Source organism: Canis lupus, chromosome 4 (genome assembly GCF_003254725.2).
Source record: "Canis lupus dingo isolate Sandy chromosome 4, ASM325472v2, whole genome shotgun sequence".
NCBI lineage: Eukaryota > Metazoa > Chordata > Mammalia > Carnivora > Canidae > Canis > Canis lupus.
This window is the reverse complement of record NC_064246.1, coordinates 2,015,006-2,033,915: the sequence shown is the minus strand read 5'-3', so window position 1 is coordinate 2,033,915 and position 18,910 is coordinate 2,015,006. Positions and strand designations below refer to the sequence as shown.

The 18,910-nt window shown below is 33.8% G+C and overlaps 1 long non-coding RNA gene across 1 annotated transcript in view; it reads left to right on the top strand.

Annotated features, from left to right (window-relative positions):
* The window catches only part of LOC118354445 (uncharacterized), a 33,153-nt gene extending 15,264 nt beyond the window's left edge, over window positions 1-17,889 (top strand). Inside the window, exon 3 of the long non-coding RNA XR_007410088.1 lies at window positions 16,042-17,889. This is a non-coding gene — a long non-coding RNA (uncharacterized LOC118354445). The remainder of the gene's footprint in view (window positions 1-16,041) is intronic.
* The last annotated feature ends 1,021 nt before the right edge of the window (window positions 17,890-18,910 follow it).

Sequence of the window (18,910 nt, the reverse complement as noted above, 5' to 3'; positions counted from 1 at the left end):
TTTACTTATTTATATTCTCATTGTGAATATTCCCTGTTCATGGTAATATTAGCCTGCAATAATTGATTTACATATTTGCTGTACACACACACACACACACACACACACACATATCTTAACTATGCATTATGAGGCCAGTGATTAAAGTGGCCCCTTAGCACCTGAAAAAGCTCTGCTACATACTTGGCAATAAATATATATTTATTGAATGAATAATCTTAGCCATGGATCTAGAGTTTTGTGCTTATAAAAGAAATCTTGAATTCTGAAAATTCAACCGTTTAGTTTTAATTCAGACCCTCCTAAGGTAAATTTTTGTGGAAATATGGCCAGCAAGCTAAGATGAGAGGCTCTAGCTGTGCTTTGAAAAAGAGAGGAAACTGGAGCAGTAAACTGGGATGTTGAGGGCTGAGTTAGAACCCAAGAACATTACATAAATCTAGGTTAGCTAAGGGCTTCATCAGCATGGAAATGTTTTTCAGATATAGAGGGCACTGGAAATGTGATAGGGTGTAATGTAGAGGCTGCCGATAGCATATATGAATCATTTTAGAGTTACTGTCCCTCAGCTAATGGCTTCCTATATCATATGCCTCTATGAAAAATTTCTGAAAGCTATGGTTCTGAGATGACTCACATCCTAAAGATTAAGTACCATTTCTAATGAACTGATGACTGATAACATCATAAAATAAATGCTGCATCACAGCCCAATTTCCCTCTCACAGATGTTTTGAAGAGTCATTTCTTCAACTTTACCCATTATTTAAGGAAAACTAAACTTTTGATTTTATATTTTAAAATCCATATTAAAAAAATATAAATGCAAAGCAGCTTTGTGAGTAATTTACTTAATTATATTAGAGTATGGGCCAAAGGCAAAATAAGGGTTAAATATCTCATACTGGAAAAAGAGCAAATTATGAATCAGCAACTTTATTTATACTAATACTATTAAAATAAAGGTCCTTTTTTCCCCTGGTACCATGAATGAAGCTCTGATACTAACTACAGTAGAAAACTCTTAACTGTTCTTCACTGAATCTACTCTCTGGGTTAATTGATGCTGTGCTCCCTCTCTAAAGTGTAATGACTGATACCTATGAAACTAAAACTTGTAACTGAAAGACTATGCCCTAAAATAGGCATTGGCAAAAATGGCCCTAGAACAAAACTCAGCCTGTTTGTGCAAATAGTTTTATTGCAATACATCCACAACCATTTATTTGCTTATTATCTATGGCTACTCTCTCAGTAACACAGCAGAGTTGAATTTTTGGGACTGAGACCCTCTCAGCCACAAAGCCAAAAATATTTATTATTTGACCATTAACATAAAGTTTGTCATTCCCTATACTAGAAGATTTCCACTTTATGTAATGTATGAAGCAGTTATGTTGTTCCCGATCCTTATTTCCAGTTGTATTTGTTATTGTAAATATGTTAAAAATCCAGGATTCTGAGATTCCTTTACATTTTTCTTCAATATCTTCTTCATGCCTGGAAACTGAAACTTAAAAGTTATGAACATAGTAGAGGTACAATTTATACAGATATACCACACACACACACACACATGCACACACACATGCACACACACTCAAATGATGTGGAACAGTCATCAATAGAACCATAGTCAATGAACGAGATTGGCCTTCCAGTGAAGATTTTCAGACATTTTCCATTTCACTCCAAAGTAAGGGTGGTTTAGGCATTAAGAAAAAAAGCCATTTAGTGAGCACTAATGAGATAACAAAAGTATCCACTGATTTACCTATGCTCAAAAATAAGTTAAATATGATTAATCCCAATTGAAGAAGAACATCAAACTATAGATCAAATGTGTCTAACGTTTACTTCCATCCTAAGTGATAGCACAAAAATCAGATCAGAATCAAACTAACTTTTAAAATGATAAATCACAAGAGCCACCTGTGGTAAGGCAATCAAAACTTAGATTTTTTTCTTTTGTATTGTTGAAGTTATCAGCAAATCACTAAACTCAAGGCTTTTGAATTTTTTATGGTTTATCTTTCCTAATTTACTATTCTTACAAAACTCAGTAGAGATTGGTTCTAGATCATTTGAAGGTTTTTATGAATTTATATGCTGTGGTAAATACTTAAAGAAAAATAGCTTACATGAAAGAGCATTTTTAGATAGCATTTCTTTCCAGTTTTGAACAACTAGTCATTTCCTTACCACCTCATGTTGTTACGGACTCAACTGGATCAAGAAACCCTGGAAACATTGAAAGAGATGATTGATTATATAAACAAAATTTGAGCTATATTTTTGGAAAATTTAGAAGGAAATTCTTACAGAATTGTTAAAAGGTCATCAAGATACAACATGTTCGTTTTTGCTATGTAGATTAGTGAAGAATGAGATTCCCAATAAATCTGCTAAATCTTATAGAAAACTTGGCCTAAAATTGACAACTTTACCGAAAAATCCTGTACTACCAAGAGACAATAAAGAATGTATGTTATTTGTTAGTATCAGACCCTGTGAAAGTTCCAGTCATGTATAGGAAGATGACATACAATTGTGGACATGATTATTTTTAATTAAGAATAAAGTTGAAATGGTGTAGTATATAAAAGAGACAAGTCCAAGTATGAAGAAGGAGGGGAAAAAGGAGAGAGAAGAGGATGAGGAGAGATCAAATTGAGATAAAATAATTTCTCAGTTGGGAGCCAGAGCTATTCCAAATAACATTTTACATTTAATTAAACAAAAACAGAAATCAAAGTGATGATGTTTGTTGGTTAGAAAAGAATAATTTAATTTACAAACATCCTTATTTAAATTTTAATTTGTAAAAACAATAACCAAAATCATTATTTTAAGATATGTAAGTATAAACTTTGCAATTAATTAATTACATATATCATTTAAGAATTTGAAAACTGTTGATTAAAATGCAGGGAATAATAACAATAGAATAATGGAAACCTAGAGTAATTGGGGACTTTGTGAGTTACCTTAATCAATGTACCATGTAGTACTGGCAATATAACCCTCCCCCCTTTTTAAGATTTTATTTATTTTAGAGAGAGAGAGGGAGTGTGAGCAAGCAGGGGGAGGAGCAAAGGGGGAGGGAGATAGTCTCCAGCAGACTCCAAGTTGAGTACAGAGCCTGACTCAGGGTTCCATCCAAGGACCATGAGGTTATGACCCAAACAGAAACCAAGAGTCAGATGCTTAACCAACTGAGCCACCCAGGTGCCCCCATATAATCCCTTTTAATGTTAGCTCCTTGCCTACATCATATTTTAATAGGGAGTTTCCAAAGAGGAAAGACTAACTCCAATATAAAAAAAACTTGGGGAGAACAAGAAATCAGATTCTGAGAATCCAAGTATCAGTAACAAATACAAGAAACTAGGCATATTTGAAACAGAGAAGAGCAACCCCACCTCATTATCTTGAAGAAGTTCTGTGGCCATGGCTCATGTCAATCACTCAATGGGCACAGGGGTATCTCTGGAAATTTGGCTACTTTAAGGAAACCTGGATCAGAGTACCTATGTCTTCTCTACATTACAGTTTTGAAAAATTACAGAGTTTCTGTTCTGACATTTCCAAAATTATTGGAAACTAATTTTTACTACTTTGTTAGGATGCTAGTCTTTGTGTTGACCCCAATTCTCACTTTGGCAATTCTAAACATGTGTCTATGTGAAGGAACTATGCAAAATAAGCTTGGTCTTTTCCCTGTAGGAACACTTTTAAGTATTGAATATTAATATTAAGTGTTGTCCAGATTTTTCACTTATTGGATTAAGTACCTCAGTTATTTTGCAGCAATCCCTAAAATGAAATCTACTCATATTTACACGTATTTCTATTTCTCTGTGTTACCTAGAAATGAACATCATACAGTATGTATTTTTTTTTTTTTTTACCAGAAGAAGTGGGATTATTCCTTCCAAGTTGGAGACTGTGCTCTCTCCCCATAATGCTTATTAAGGTTTATGGCAGACATTTTCAGGATCCTCAGATTGAGCAAATGGTCAATAATTAATTACTAACAGTAGGCCTTATTCATACACTGCCACTGATCAGTAAGCTAAGTTCTTTCTTCTTAAACATAGGTAGCTGACCATTTGAGCTTATTTTCTTGAGTCAATATATAAAATCACTTAAGTACTTGTTTGCCAATGACCTAATAAAATTCAGAATTGTGATGCAGGTATCAAAAAAGTTAATGTGATGAAAGTAATTGAGGTCATTTTGTCTGAAGAAGTTGAGAGGATAATTTGTATTCCGGTATTTAGGGATTAGTCATATGAAAAGAGATGATGAAAGGTCAAATTGCCTTCAAGCTTCAGAGGATCAATTTGGTAGTAGAACATCTGGGTTTAAGTACTTGTTCTATTCTCATACCATCCTTGTGCATTGGGACAGCTTGTATCCTCTCTCAATTATTTTTCGCTAGTTTGCAAAACAGCAATTAAAAAGATTTCAAAGAGTTGACAAAGTCATGTATTTGAAATTGTTTAACCTAATATAAGTATATTCACTTGGGCAAGTAACTTAGCTTCTCAGCTAAATATGTGTTCATTTATGCATTCATTTCCCTGGTTACCTTCGCCTTCCTGAACAATGATCCTTGTCTTCACAATTCATAGAGACCTCCATTTTTCTCTGGGATTTCTTTCTCTGCCCTGTAGCATGCAAGCTTCCAGGCAGTGACCTGACACTATTGCAAGAGTCACATCTTTTGCTTCCATTCTAAATAGCTGTTTCATTTTTCTTTCTGGGTTATTAGTTTAAAAGAGTGGGAGAGAAATTCTGACAACTTTTAATCATTTAATGGATAAAAGTGGACATCTTGAGTATTCTTTAGTGATTTATTCAAGAAATGTGTACTTAATTCCTCATCAAACATGGCAGTGCGCTAGTATATATGATTTGTATATGAATAAAATATGATTTCTTTTTTCAAGAATCTTAAAATCCCTGGGCAACACAAAAACAAGAACAGGTTTAAATAGCATATGATGAACTATATGCTGACTGTAATATGTTATTTATAAAATTATTTGCAAAATGAGTATCCCAATTATATCAACTGATTCTCATGGAAGAAAGGGGAGAAGCCTTCCAGGGTGCTGATATACTTGATACTTGATATACTTGATAGAAGAATGAAAAACATTCACTATATGAAGAAGAGATGGCAAGTCTTAAGTCTCCCCCAGTCGTTTCAGTCAGAATTTGTTGCCTACTCTTCTATATTTTGTGTTCAGATTTATGGTATCAATTATCTCTGATTGTTTTATGGTATGCTGTATGGGTGACTAACTGTATCACTTCCCAAACAGCAGCCTCCTTGAAAGCAGGAACTACATCTGAGATGATTCATCTTTGCATTGCTCTCCTTCAGATTTATGTTTAAAGTCTTCCTAATCTAGTAATGAATCTTCCCTTCTGCTTTCTTGCCATATTCAGCAAAATATGAGATAATATTTGTGAGGTGAAACAATAACTTAGTGTTAAATTCAATAGAGGATAAAGGGTCAGGGAAGGATCAATAGTATCAAATATCATTGAATTACAAGTCAAATCTCATTATAATACGCATGGAGTAGTTTGCCAAATTATCTGTGTGGTACTGTATTTGTCATATTAGGAACTTCTTGAAATAAGCAGGTCAGCAATAGACTTTTGGTAATCTTTTCACTAATTGGAGCTGTTTAGTGTTGTACAGTATCTGTTTAATGAGGTTTGACCTTCATTAAACTTCATTTATGTGAATGTTTTATGCAAAAACAGACAGATGCCTATCATGGTGTGAGAAGATCTGAAAATAAGGCAGGAGTATTTAGCATCTGTGAAAGATTTTGGAGAAGGAGAGATCAAGAAAAATATAGGAACAATTACAACCTTCCCATTTATCTGATCTACACATTTAAAGGAAAATGTAACAAATACATTAAAAATGAGAAATTACACATCGGTGTCTCAGTAGATTGGAAAAATTATGTATTAGGCTAAAAAATTTGCTTACAAATCAACCAATAAAAATATAGAACTTAGCACATTTTATTTAATATAAATAACACATTTGTGATCAATGATGTAATTAATACAGAGGTATAATTACATACATTTTTTAAAGGGAAAGAAGGTGTAATAGATTAATAGTCACCCTAAAATATCAAGTCATGATCCCTGGGATATAGAAACATTGCTTTATTTGAGAAAAGAGTCTTTGCAGATGTGATTACATAGGATTATGAGATGGAGAGATTGTCCTGGATTACCTAGGTGGGCTAGAAATGCAATTCCAGTCATCCTCTAAGAGAGAGAAAAAGAGAGTGAACACAGGCAGAAGAGGAATCAATGTGACCACAAACACAGAGATTGGGGTGATGTGCCACAAGTCAAGGATGCAGACAGCCACCAGGACCTGGAGGAGATGTATTCTTTATTAGAGCCTTCAGGGGAAGTGTGGCCCTGCTGACACCTTGATTTTGAATTTAGAATGGCAAGAGAATGAACATCTGTAGTTTCTAGCCATCCACATTGTGGTAGAGTAGCTCCAGAGAAATAATATAGGAGCTTTCTGAGTTTTATAGATTAAAAACAATATAAACAATTACAATAAAATATCAACATGAATTTTTCAAAGTGCTATATAATATAAACATGTAAAATCATAAACATTAGGACCAAAATAAGATGCAATTTATTGTATAAGAATATGGTTGTCAATATAAAGATGGGAAAACTGAATAGAAGAAACTGTATAGGCCTGTGATCTGAAATGAAACTCTGGGCAGGGAGGCCTACTTCGATTCTTATTTTATTTTATTTTATTTTTTGCCTACTTCGATTCTAAAAGACATATTCTTGAAAAGTCATGGGTATGTTTAGCATTATCATTGAAATCATGTTGCAATTGTGGTTAATTCTGGGGTAAAATGTCAAATATATTGATTATTAAATTTTCCCCAGGTGTACTGTACTGTCATTTGAAATTTATTTCACCACTTTTAGACATAATTAGAAATAGATATTTGCATTGTTTTGATCTACATTTATATTAGTCTTTCAGAATGGTACATATTTAATTAGCAATTCAGTGAACAACCGTAAGTTATGAAATGAATGTCAATGAATTTGTTTTCTGTGATCTTTCTTGTGAACAAGAAATAACTTGTTCCCATAGTCTAAGATGATTCCAAAATGCCCAGTTGTGTGTAACCTACAGGGTTGAGAAATGACCTGAAATGCTAGAGTTGATATTGCACATGTTCATCTATAGACAGAAGCTGGACACCAAGAATAATGCTGCCTCTGTAGTGTCAACTTTGTGCTCTTTGTGTTTTAATCTTTTGCTGATACAGGTGTTTAATCTTTTTAGTGACTAATTAAAATTTAGTTGTGTATTAACTTTTATCTAGTCAAGTATCATTTTTATGTGGATAGTATACTAGTCTGCTGTGGCTACCTTAACAAATACTACAGATAGAACAGCTTAACAAAAAAATCATTTCTCATAATTCTGGAGGCTAGAAATCAACGAGTTTGCTTTTATCTGAGGTGTTCCTCTTGCATGTAGATGCTGGCCTTCTCTCTGTCTTCACATGGTCTTCCCTCCATGTATGTCTATGTCATCATCTCCTCTCATAAAGACACCAGCCATATTGGATTAGGATCTACCTTAATGACTTAATTTAACTTTAATTATGTGTTTAAATACTCTCTCTCCAGATATAGTCATGCATGAGAGAAGTTAGGACCACAGCATATGAATTTTGGAAAGACACAATTCAGCCATACAGAGAGTTATATTTATATAAAGAATGTTTGTGGGAGCCCATGGGTGGCTCAGTGGTTGACCGTGTGCCTTTGGCTCAGGTCGTGATCCCAGGCTCCTAGGATCGAGTTCCGCATCAGACTCCCCACAGGGAGCCTGCTTCTCCCTCTGTCTATGTCTCTGCCTCTCTTTCTGTGTTCTTATGAATAAATAAATAATATCTTAAAAAAAGAATGTGCTTGTGTATGGTAAAAATACACACATTCATTATATAAATATAATTAGTCATGCAAAAAAGATACTGGTTATCTATGGTTCTACCATGTGAAAAAAAAAACATTAAAATTCAGTATATATCTTTTCTTCTTCTTCATTATACAAATTTTGGAAATACCCCATTTCAAAAAGACAATGATATTCTTCAGTAATATATTATATAAGAAATATTGCAAACTTCATTCATTGGGAGGTATGAACCAATATTTCTTCCAAATGGGAGCAGAGAATTCAGATCAAATTATCCTCTGAATTTGCAGTCTACTTTATGAACAATGGGGTTCCAATTGTGCCTCTCCTCAGCGGATGATATAACCAATGATATTTAAAATCTGTTGACTTTTGCAGATGTAAATCAAAGTTTTTAAAAAGAACAGGTTTTGACATTTCCTAAGCTATATAGTGCAGTATATTAATAAATGCTACAGATCAATGATTTCTGTTACCAAATAATTTTGGAAATTCTGGTTGAATAAAGCTAGTATTTCTCCATTGGAGCATTTCTTAGAGTTTTCTGTTTTCTGAAGTTAATGTTGAAGTATACAATATGGAACATTTATGAAACTAATTTGATCATAGAAAATTTTGTGGGAGGAGTATCTTATAACATACAGTGTGAAGCAATAAGGATGGGGAGTCTTTCTATTACTACATATTATCCTTCTCTCTGTTAAACTTTAAGAGTATTCATTTTTTTCACTTATTATATGATGTCTTTTATTAGTATTAATATATATTGTCATGCATCCACTGACTTAAAGGTTCTGTGCTATATTTCAAGTTTTCAGCTATTTAGAAGTTGTGAAACCAGGGTGTAAATGTCATCTCTGGAACAAGGGAAGAGTAGAGAGCCTCAGATTGCACATGGCTGGTGGCTGGTGTGTGGAGAGGGCTTTAGCAGGATAGCCAGAAGCTATGATGTCAGCCACCTGTGCAGAGGAGTGATCCAAGGGGCTGGCAGAGAGTCAGAATAACAGAGCTTTATAAAACTCTCATCAGCTTGAAGAAATTTAAGATAACTATTACTTGGGTATTAGCAATATTTTTATGTGAGGAAACTGGATTTCAAAACAATTTTGTAATTGACCCAGAAGATAAACAGCTACTAAAACTCACAGGAGAATTTGAATACAAGATTTGTTTGGTTTTTCCTTCAACAACCTCACTGCTTCCAGTCTACTGCTAATCTAAGATTTTGAATATACTTATAGAATCACAGAGTCATAGAGGTTGATAATGGCTGAGTACCTTCCCATATCTTTAGAACATTTGAAAGAAATTTTGGCTTTTACCTTGCAGTGAATGGTGATGTTTGGCAAGGAGTTTGCCCAAGGTCATGTAGCTGGTTAGTGGCTAGGTTAACACATAAGCTTTTCCTATGAAAAGCACATTTCCAACAGTCTACAAAGTTCCACACTTTTACACAAAGAAATATTATCTAGTTATAAAGTGTTATATTTGCTGGAGAGCACTGCATTTCAAATTCACTATTTCTTTGAATTTTTGTAAGTTTAAAGTTACGGAAAAATCTTCAGATTGTGCTGGTCCCAATGAGTCATCATAGATAAATTACATGAAACATATAAAAATTTAAGGATACAATGTAGAAATATTTTTGATAGATGAAGGAGTTTTATGATATGAAGACTGTAAAATATGAATTTTGTCTTCAAAGAAAGCTACACAGCAACTTACCAGAGATCTGAATATATACTTCAGCTCTCATTTTCTAGCATAATTATGACATATTCCTATTTGTGATATATCTATATCACTATATCATAGATATATCACTTCTGTAAATGTCAGCTCCACTCATTATTGTTGCTTCAATGAGACAGATATTACTGCTAGAGAAAAGATCCAGTAGTATTCATTAATCAATCTTAAAATTTAATTATACTATTTCATAATTATTACTTTGCCTAGATTTCAGCCATTGTGATTAAGAAAGCAATAGTATATATTATTTATTATAACATTATGATTTCCAGTAATTTGTAAGATTAGAGTAGACCACATAAAGTCTGTTAATAGCAGTATTTGTAAAAACACACTAGAATGTCTCATTTGAGATCTAATTAAGGCAATCCATGAAATAATTAATATAAACTCACACTTTGGGGGGGAAAGAGAAAAGAAAACCTTTCTCCGTATGACATCTCAAAGCTGAAGCAATTTCAATCCTTTTCATTGAAACAGCTTCTTTTGCTTAATAAAGACAATATTTAAAAAGATGAGGATTCACATTTATTCCCCTCTGTCTTCTAAAGTCTTTATCATTATGCATTATGCTTGCATCTCTAGGAACCACAGGATCATTATAGCAAAAATTAAATAACTAGAGCATCATTTTAGACACACTGCAATTTGTAAGTTCAGTCAAAATAATTTTTGTGATCGGTGGTTACTTGAAATTCAGGCTTAAATCACTAGTCATCTACTCTTTGAAACAGAACAACTTAAATCCATAAAATTATAAACAATATCATTTCAATACTATCCATCATAAATCATTGGATATTTAAAAGGGTTCTAGTAACCAGTAATTTAGCAAATATTTCCACATCATATGCTGTACAGCTCTGAATACGTATTAGTGTACCAATCCACATACAACTATATTTAATAAATGAATCCTGGAGGCAAACCAAAAAAATTACCTTCTATATCAACCTGGTGGTAATATGGGTAGCAAATTGAAAATAAGGCCTCCCTTCTTCCTTCCAAAAGTATGGTACAGAACAAAGACACCTGGAAGAAAAATCAGGAGAGTTGAGGTTTAATTCTTGAAAAAGTTTCAATTCTTGCTATAAGGAAAGAAAAATCGCTTCAGTTCCTAAATGGAGTGCTCCCACTTGTCAGATAAGGAAGACAAACTACATTTCTCTGATGTGTAAATCCAAAGACTATGATTTTTAATGTTTTTAGTGCTATGAATATAGGATTATTTATTTAGCAAATATACATAGCATTTAACTTTGTTTCAGGCACTCTTTTAAGCACTTTACAAATATTTGCTGGGCACACTTGTTGACACTGCATTTTTTTTCAAACAGGTTTGTTTACTGAGATATAATTCACACGTGATCCAATTTAGCCATTTAAAGTATACAATTCCATGGCTTTTACTATATTCAGATATTGTGCATCCATTGCCACAATCAATTTTACAACATTTTCCACCTCTTTAAGAAGCCCTATGCATCTTGACCTGATATCACACCCACCTCCTATCACTCCCAGACTTATAAAACCACAAAATGACTTCTGTTTTTGTAGATTTGACTGTTTTGAACATTTCCTGTAAATGGAATCATATGTATGTGGTCTTGGTGATCAGCTTCTTTTGCACAGAATAATATTTTTAAGGTTCATCCATTCTGTAGAATGTTTCAGGACTTCTGACCTTTTTATGACTGCTTAATACTTCATTTTGGTGATATACCATTTCATACCTGTTCATCAGCTGGTTGACATCTAGGGTTTTTCCACTTTTTTGGTTGTAATGAATAATGTTACTATGAATATTCAGGTACAAACATTTTTAGTAATATTTGTTTTTGTTTCTTTTGAGTATTTAATAGTAGGGTTGTTGGGGCATATGGTCACTCTGTATTTAGCCTTTTGAGGAAAAGCCAGGGGGTTTTCCAAAGTGTATCATTGCATATTTTGACCATCAGTATACTAAGTTTTCAGTGTTTCTACCTCTTTGCCAACACTTGTTATATCTGTCTTACAGCTATCCTAACTCAGTGTGAAGTGGTATCTCACTGTGGTTTTGATTGTGTTTCTCTGAGGGCATATCATGTTGAATATCTTTTAATGTGCTTATTGGTCAGTTAAATATCTTCTTTAGAGATATGTCTATTCAGATCCTCTGTCTATTTAAAAACTGTGTTGTCTTTTTTTATTGAGTGTTAAGAGTTCATTATATATTAAAGCTCTAAGTCTCTTACCAAATACATGATTTGCAGATTTTCCCCATCCTGTGGTTGTGTTTTCACTTTACTGATGGTGCCTTTTGAAGCACAAAGTTTTTAATTTTGATGAAGTCCAGTTGGTGTATTTTTTGTTGGCTTTACTTTTGCTATCACATACAAGAAAACTTTCCCCAAAGCAAGGCTCACCTGAATTTGTGATTCTCACCTTAACATGAACTTGGAATAAAAACCCTTCATACTGAACATGTGCTCAGATCTTCAGATCATATTTAGAGTTTACACAATGATATAAAAGCTCATTCATATATACTTTTAGTGCTTATGTAGCAAATTTTGGTAGCAATTTATACAAACATAGATGTCTTATATGTATGTGATCTGGGGTAATTTAGCCATCAATAACTTTTTTATTTTAATTAACTTTTACTTTAGATTTACAGAAAAGTTCCTGAAATAGTACAGAAAGTCCCCATATATTTCATACCCAGTTTCCCCATCATAAACGTTTTACATTATTATAGTACATTTTGTCACAATGAACTAATATTGATAAATTATTAACTAAAGTCCACGTGTTATTCATGTTTCCTTAGTTTTTATCTAATGTACTTTTTTTTTAGTTATAGGATTCCACATTAGCCATTAGCTATTATCATGTCTCTTTAGGCAACTCTTCACTGTGAGTTTCTTGGGCTTCCCTTCTTTTTGATGATCTTGATATTTTTAGGGCATACTGGTCATATATTTTGTGGAATGACCCTCAATTAGCTTTTTCCTAATGGATTTTCTCATTAGACTGAAGTTCTGTATCTTTGGGAGAAAGACTGCAGGGATAAAATACCATTTTCATCCATCATAATAAGTAAACATAATACTAACATAATGACATAATGTTGTGTTGACTATTCTAGGTGTCTGGGCATTCCATTTTACAATCATTTTGTCTCTATATACTAATAGTATACTGGGATTTTGATTGAGAGTGCATTGATTCTACAGATCAAGTTGGGCAGAAATGACATTCTAAGAGTACTGTGTTTCTCAATCCGTTTATTTGTATCTAATTTCATGTTTTATTTTTTAAATATCATGTTTTAAATCAAAATTTTATAGTTTAATGGTTTCCAAACATATATATTGTTATTATTATTCCTTTGGTGATATTGTATATTTATGGTTTTTTAATTTAAAATTCCATTTATCCATTTATGGTATACAGGAAAATAATTGACTTTTGTATATTGATCTTGCTATTTTTCTTTATTAGAGTCAAGGGCTTTTATTTGTTCATTTGTCTTTGTTATTGTTTTATCAGGAGGTGGATATGTGGTAGATTCTTTGGTATTTCCTACATAGACAATCACATCACTAGAATGTTGAGTAGGAATAATAAGGGATCATAATAGCTTTATTCCCAGTCTTAAAGGGAAGGGTCTCTCACCATTAAGTATGATGCTTACTGAAAGATTTTTGTAGATGTTCTTTTTTTAATAATAAATTTATTTTTTATTGGTATTCAATTTGCCAACATACAGAATAACACCCAGTGCTCATCCCGTCAAGTGCCCCCGTCAGTGCCCGTCACCCATTCACCCCCACCCCCCGCCCTCCTCTCCTTCCACCACCCCTAGTTCATTTCCCAGAGTTAGGACTCTTCATGTTCTGTCTCCCTTTCTGATATTTCCCACCCATTTCTTTATCAAATTGGAGACTTCCTCCTATTCCTAGCATACTGAGAGTTTTATCATAAATAGGTGTTGGAGTTTTTCTAATGATTTCTCTATGTCAAGTTCTATCTGCATATGATTTTCCTTTTTTAGCTTGTGGAATACATTTGCGATTTTGAAATGTTGAGCCAGTGTTGACTACCTGTAATAAACACTATTAAGTCATAGTGTGTAATTACTCTCAGACATTATTGGATTTGGTTTGGTTTGATAATACCTTGTGGAAGATTTTCATGTCTATTCATGAGAGGTACTGGTTTGTAGTTATCTTTTCCTGTAATGTCTTTATCTGTTTTGGTATTAAGGTAATGCTGGTCTCACAAAATAAGAAAGCATTAGTCCTATTTTTATTTTGTGGAAAATTGGTGTTATTTCTTCATTCAAAATATTCCATTTTATTTTGTGGAAAATTGGTGTTATCTGGTAAAATTCACCAGTAAAATCATCTGGAGCTGGTGGGGTGTTTTTATGCTGATTAATTGTTATTCAATTTACTAGATATAGATCTGTTCATATTACCTATTTCTTCTAGTTTGTGTTTTGGTTGTTTATATCTTTTAGGACATCAGTCCATTTATCTAAATGACCAAATATGTGGACACAGAATTGTAATATTCCTTTATTATTCTTTTAATGTTCATGGGCTCAGTAGTGACAACCTCTCTTTCATTTTTGATTTTAAAATTTGTGTCTTCACTTTTCCCTGCTCAGCCTGGCTGGAGGTTTGTCCATTTTATCGATATGTTGAATAAGACTTTGGTTTCCCTGACTTTCTTTATTGTTTTCCTGTTTTTCAGTTCTTTCGTTTTTGCTCTTTTACCTTCTATTTTCTTCTGGTTCATTAAGCTTAATTTGATCTTCTTGTTTTAGTTTCCTAAGATGAAGGCTAAGTTATATATTGTAGATTTAAATTATTGTTGACATATATATATCATGGTATGAATTTCCATCTAAGCACTATTTCTGCTGCATCTCACAATTGTTAAGTTGTATGTTCATTTTTATTTAGTTGAATATATTCTATATTTTCCTTGAGAGTTATTCTCTGATCCATGTGTTAGAAGTATGCAATTTAATCCCCAATTATTTTGGAATTTTGCAGCTATCTTTCACTTATTGATTTCTAGTTTCATTCCATTGTCGAGTAGGAGGGTATTTTTCCCGATTTCCATTTTATTAATTGGTTAAGTTGTGTTTATGGCCCAGAATATCATCTTATCTATATTGGAGAAGGTTGCCTACAAGGTTTTTTTTGTATATATTTTTTTATTGGATTTCGATTTAACAACATGTAGTATAACACCCAGTACTCATCCTGTCAAGTGCGCCCTTCAGTGCCCATCACCCAGTCACCCCATCCCTCCACCCACCTCCCTTTCCACACCCCTTGTTCATTTCCCAGAGTTAGGAGTCTCTCATGTTCTGTCATCCTCTCTGATTTTTCTGACTCATTTTCTCTCCTTTCCCCTATAATTCCTTTCTCCTTTTTTTAATATTCCCCATATGAGTGAAACCATATAATGTTTGTCCTCCTCCTATTGACTTACTTCACTCAGCATAATACCCTCCAGTTCCATCCACGTTGAAGCAAATGGTGGGTATTTGTCGTTTCTAATGGCTGAGCAATATTCCATTGTATACATAAACCACATCTTCTTTATCCATCCATCTTTCGATGGACACTGAGGCTCCTTCCACAGTTTGGCTATTGTGGACATTGCTGCTATAAACATTGGGGTGCAGGTGTCCCGGCGTTTCACTGCATCTGTATCTTTGGGGTAAGTCCCCAGCAGGGCAATTGCTGGGTGTAGGGCAGTTCTATTTTTAACTCTTTGAGGAACCTCCACACAGTTTTCCAGAGTGGCTGCACCAGTTCACATTCCCACCAACAGTGTAAGAGGGTTCCCTTTTCTCCGCGTCCTCTCCAACATTTGTGGTTTCCTGCCTTGTTCATTTTCCCCATTCTCACTGCTGTGAGGTGGTATCTCATTGTGGTTTGGATTTGTATTTCCCTGATGGCAAGTGATGCGGAGCATTTCTCATGTGCTTGTTGGCCATGTCTATGTCTTCCTCTGTGAGGTTTCTCTTCATGTCTTCTGCCCATTTCATGATTGGATTATTTCTTTGCTGTTGAGTTTAACAAGTTCTTTATAGATCTTGGCTACTAGCCCTTTATCTGATATGTCATTTGCAAATATCTTCTCCCATTCTGTAGGTTGTCTTTTAGTTTTGTTGACTGTTTCTTTTGCTGTGCAGAAGCTTTTTCTCTTGATGAAGTCCTGATAGTTCATTTTTGCCTTTGTTTCCCTTGCCTTCTTAGATGTATCTTGCAAGAAGTAAAAGGAATTCAAATTGGCAAAGAAGATGTCAAACTCTCCCTCTTTGCAGATGACATGATACTGTACATAGAAAACACAAAAGACTCCACCCCAAGATTGCTAGAACTCATACAGCAATTCGGCAGGGTGGCAGGATACAAAATCAATGCCCAGACATCAGTGGCATTTCTATACACTAACAATGAGACTGTAGAAAGAGAAATTAAGGAGTCAATCCCATTTGCACCCCAAAGCAATAAGATACCTAGGAATAAACCTAACAAAAGAGGTAAAGAATCTGTACCCTAAAAACTATAGAACATTTCTGAAAGACATTGAGGGAGACACAAAGAGATGGAAAAATATTCCATGCTCATGGATTGGAAGAATGAACATTGTGAAAATGTCAATGCTACCCAAGGCAATTTACACCTTCAATGCAATCCCTATCAAAATACTGTGGACTTTCTTCAGAGAGTTGGAACAAATCATCTTTAGATTTGTGTGGAATCAGAAAAGACCCTGAATAGCCAGGGGAATATTGAAAAAGAAAACCATATCTGGGGGCATCACAATGCCAGATTTGAAGTTGTATTACAAAGCTGTGGTCATCAAGACAGTGTGGTACTGGCACAAAAACAGACACATAGATCAATGGAACAGAATAGAGAACCCAGAAATGAGCCCTCAACTCTATGGTCAAGTAATATTTGACAAAGCAGGAAAGACTATCCATTGGAAAAAGGACAGTCTCTTCAATAAATGGTGCTGGGGAAATTGGACAGCCATGTGCAGAAGAATGAAACTAGACAATTCTCTTACATCATACACAAAGATAAACTCAAAATGGATGAAAGATCTAAATGTGAGACAAGAATGCATCAAAATCCTAGAGAACACAGGCAACACCCTTTTTGAACTTGGCCTGCAAGCTTGAAGATAATGTACTTATAGGATGGAATATTCTACAAATGTCAATTAGATTAAGTTCATTCATAGTACTTTCAAGATTTCTATATCCTCTTTGATTTTCTATCTGCTTGATCTATGAATTATCGATGGGGAGTATTGAAGTCTCCAACTACAGCAGTGGGATTATCTACTTTTCCTTTCAGTTTGTAGGTTTTGCTCTCATGTATTTTGACATTCATTTATTCTGTACATGCACACTTGGGATTGTTGTATCTTTTCATATCACTTACTGCTTTATTGTTATGGAATGGCCCTCCCTAATGCTAATAATGCTTATTAACCTTTATTGTTCTGAAGTATGATTTGTCTAAGATTAATATAGCCACCCCAGCTTTCTTTTGTTTAGTGGTAGCATGGTATATCTTCCTTTATCCCTTTATTTTAATCTGAATCTTCATATTTAAAGTGTGTTTGGGTTTTGGGTTTTTTGTTTTGTTTTGTTTTGTTGTTTTGTTTTTTTGGTAGAAAACATATATTTGGGTCTCATTTTCCTATCCACACTGATGACCTATTTTTTAATTGCTGTATTTATATCATTCATATTTAAAAATAACTTTGATATTGTTGGATTGATATCTACCATGATTGTAACTGTTCTCCATTCATGGAATACTTTTGTTTTGCTTTCTTCTCCCTTGTCTGGGCTTAATTGAGTATTTGCATAACTCAATTTTATCTCTTCTCTTAGTATATCAATTATACTTTAAAATAACCTACTGGTTGGCAAGATCATAGGTGGACTAGCATACATATTCCTTCTAATAGCATTATACTGCTTTCTGTGTAGTGCTGATATATTATACAGACTATTCTCAGTTTCTCCTTCACATCCTTTATGACATGGATCTCATACATTTCACTTATCCCCATATGGTGTAATCACCCAATACATTGTTACTTTTACATTTTTAAACAAAAATATATCTTTTAGATATATTAAGGATAATAAAAATAAAATATTTTATATTACCTTCATTTATTTCTTATTTCTTACTTTCTTCAGGTAGATCCAACTGTCTTACTTATATCATTTTCTTTCTACTTGAAGAACTTTTAACATTTATTGAAAGAAGTTTCCTGGTGATGAATTCCCTTGGTTTCATATGGCTGAGAAAATCTTTATTTTTTCATCAGAGTTTTTTAAAAACGATTTCCCTGGATATAGAATTCTAAATTAGTGTGAGTTCTTCTTTCTTTCTTCTTTCTTTCTTTCTTTCTTTCTTTCTTTCTTTCTTTCTTTCTTTCTTTCTTTCTTTCTTTCTACCTGTTATGTATCTCATCTCACTCTCTTCTTGTTTGCATGATTTGTGGCAAGAAGTCTGATAACTTCTTATTCTTTTCTCTCTACAATTAAGATTCCTATCTTCCTTGACTTCTTTCCAAACTTTCTCTCCTCTGGTATTTCAGTACACCTATATTATACCTTTTGAAATCACCCTGCAGTCCTCAAATGTTCTGTTCTCTTTTTCCTCTCCCTGCATCTTTTTTTCTGTTTGCATTTCTGCTTGAAAAGTTTCAATGGACCTATCGTGCAGTTCTCTGATTCTTTCCTTGTCCCTGTCAGGATTACTGACTGATAAAACTATGGAAGCCATCCTTCATTTCTGCCACTATGTTTGTTATTTCTACCATTTTCTTTTGATACTTTCTTAGAGTTTCCATCTCTCTGCCTCATTTTGCTGTGTATCATCTATTCTTCCAATTTGTAACCTTCATAAATGTTTCTCCAGTGTTTTTCCACCCCTCCTGATCTCTGTTCTATTTGCCTGAGTCCTTGTTGTCCCATGGATTATGTTTTTGTTTTTGTTTTCCCTTCCTTAGTTGCAGCAGAGCAGCTAAAATGGGAGGAATTATAGAATAGTACTCTGTGAGTCTTTTACTCTGAGGAGTAGGCCTTTG